Source organism: Monodelphis domestica, chromosome 3, assembly GCF_027887165.1.
Source record: "Monodelphis domestica isolate mMonDom1 chromosome 3, mMonDom1.pri, whole genome shotgun sequence".
NCBI classification, from domain to species: Eukaryota; Metazoa; Chordata; class Mammalia; order Didelphimorphia; family Didelphidae; genus Monodelphis; species Monodelphis domestica.
The window spans coordinates 429,767,066-429,770,001 of NC_077229.1; the positions used below are offsets into that span (position 1 = coordinate 429,767,066).

Sequence of the window (2,936 nt, forward strand, 5' to 3'; positions counted from 1 at the left end):
CCATTAGCAGGAGCTGATCTTAAAAAGAGATCACAAAAAACCTATATTCTTTCTAAGTCAATCAATTAATTAGTCACCAATCTTTATTAAATGCTCACTATTTACTGGTTACTATGTCTAATGCTACGTCACACAGTGCCATCACAAAATCACCTCCTAACCAGTTTTGGTTAACTTTGTGAATTATCACATCATCGACTTATTTCAAATGCAGGAATTTATAGAGAAATCTACGTCCAGCTTTTTACAGTTTCTCTATTGGAAGACTTGCAACAGAACATGGCTCATCTGGGAAGACACTCTCCTAGATACTTGCCCACCTTGTGCAGATCTGATATTCTCATGGCCAAACCAGGCTGCCTTGTCTTAGAAGATCAGTGATGGTTACCCAGCCTGGAGAATCAGGTAGTGGTACTCAGTCCCTTTCTGGACTGAGTGATCCCATCCAGAACGAGGGAGTGTATTAATGAAGGGACAGGCTCAAAGTCTTCCTTAGATAGTTAGCAGCCTTTGGGATTAAAGTCTAAGATGGTAGTAACAAATATTTTGAAACTGCAATTCTGATGAAAAAAACTCATACACAAGTCTCAATGAGCCAAGTGCTTCCTCCCTAGAATATCTGTTGACTGGTCCATAGATGGAATATCAACAGAAACTTCCCAGTAATTATCATAAAGGACATGTTTATCAAAGCCAAAGGCATTGGCCCATGCCTCCTTATTTGGAAAATGGCCAGAAGAGCTCATTAGTCAGGAAACAGGTGCCAACTTTCTGTAGGTTGCACATCTTGCTACTGATTCCTGAGGATTACTAAATGATTATTATCACTAAAGAACAGACCTGATAAGTTTGAGGACTTACAGTCGGATAGCTTTGTTCAAAATAATTACACAGTTGATATGGAATTGCAATGCTCTGGTGGAGAGCTGATTTCTCCTTGAAAAGCATTAAGTTTAGAGTTATAGAAGAGACTGATTAGAATTTTTTTAAACTCTCACCTTCCATCTTAGAATTAATCCTGGGCATTGGTTCCAAGGCAGAAGAGTGATAAAGGCTTAGGCAATGGGGGTTAAGTGAGTTGCCCAGAGTGAGGCAAACTAGGTACTGTCTAAGACCAAATTTGGACCCAGGACCTCCTATCTCCAGATCTGGTTCTCAATCCACTGAGTCATCTAGCTGCCCTGGACCCTTAATAATTGAAATTCTCTTCAGGGTTCCCCACTACCCTCTATCCCTGACTACCTTCCCACCACCCTCCCCCCTGTTCTGCTCTTTGCCTGCCTGCCCTCTCCACCCTGGGCTACATAGACCCATTTGATACAGCTGTCATTGTTCTGGCAGTGGCTAATCGGACCTCAGAAGCAATGAAGATGTGGACACCACTGCCTTCCTGGCTCATCAGGAGAACCACATTACAGGCATCTAGAAGGATAAAGAGCGTCAATATCCTGCACAACTGGGGTGTGCTTGCCTCCCTGCAAGGGAAGCCCCTTGAACCCCAGATGCTATTGATGGAGTGATGAATAGAGAATACTATCAGAAAAGTAATGGTCCAACAAGTAGTTATGCAGCTATATCACAAGTGGATCAATTAATGTCAGAACCTGAGAGTATTCCTAGAAGGAGAGAAGATCAAATGGAATGTCTGCAAGTCCTTGATTCCAATTCTTGGAATCAGGAAGCATAAAGGAAAGAAAAAAGCAATAAAAGAATTGGAAGAATGGTATGCAAGGCAATATGAACAACTACTAAACCCAAAGTGTATAACAGGCAGCTGAAGAAGCTTTTGTAAATGACGTTGAAGAGACTTTTGGCAATAAGCAGGAACATGTGGCTAGGCTGTGTGACAATCCCAAGTCACACAAGCAGGATGTGTCCCATGAGAGCTCGGTCCTCATCTACCTAAAGCAGATTCCTCTGGTTCCCTGAAAGGCAGCTCAGTAGAAAAATCAGGATTGCAGTATCTATCTCCCTCAACGAAGCTGTTCATAGCGTTTGTAGTAATTCTTTTGGGTTCTTTTGGACTAAACCTCTTGTCTTTAAAGTTGATCATTGTTTGTTTTTGCGTGTTTTCTTCAACTGTTTTCTCTGTGACATTCCAAGTAGGAGGGAAGTGAGAACCTCCAGGACAATAGCATCTTGTGCTTTTGTGTGTTGCCTTTTTCAACTACACTAACAAGAAAAAATATCTCTTCAGGAAAAGGGTTCCACATATGAAAGGTACTAGTCAAAAGAAAAAGATAAATAATGATGATATTGAAACAGGAAAACTTTGGATGAAAATGTGGAATTGCAAGATCATTTAGAAATAAACAGAAATATTTTACATTAATAAAGAAAAGTAAGCATATTTGCCACATCCAGGTCAGTTTCTTAGTGCTAAAATAATGTCAAGGCATTGTCTCAACTGTTTTAGTAATTCTTTCTCCTCTTAATCTTCCATCTCCACTAAAGATCTTTGTTCACATCTGCAATGCCAAGGGACATGCATATAGCTGTTGTACCATTACTTTTGCTAACTAGTGAATGGAAATACTGATGAGATTTATGCTTTTAAAGTATGTACACAAATTTTATTGATCAAACTGAGCAAATAATACCCTTTTCTGAGAACAAATCACACATCTGATTCTTAGAGGTTCTGATGAACTTTTTCATGTTGGACTTAAGAAAAGTCTGCCCAGACAGAGGACAAGCATCTCCTTCTAAGGTGATCAATCATCTGGCAAGTGTCTGTCAGTCAGCACTGCCCTCAAGCCAACCCCTGCTGCTTGAATCTCAAGAAGGGGAATACATGAGGCAGTTCTAGCCATGACTTAGGAAAAGGCTGGTGGTTGGAGCCTCAGATGGGGTTTTTATATTTTTATTTTTAGTCGTAGGTACCCTAAATTGTTTGCTCTTATAATTTGTTTAATAGTTAATTTCAAATTTGCTGA

General features: G+C 40.1%; 1 pseudogene; it reads left to right on the forward strand.

Annotated features, from left to right (window-relative positions):
* Positions 1–1,461: 1,461 nt before the first annotated feature.
* Positions 1,462–1,929, forward strand: LOC107652039 (clathrin light chain A-like; annotated as a pseudogene).
* The last annotated feature ends 1,007 nt before the right edge of the window (positions 1,930–2,936 follow it).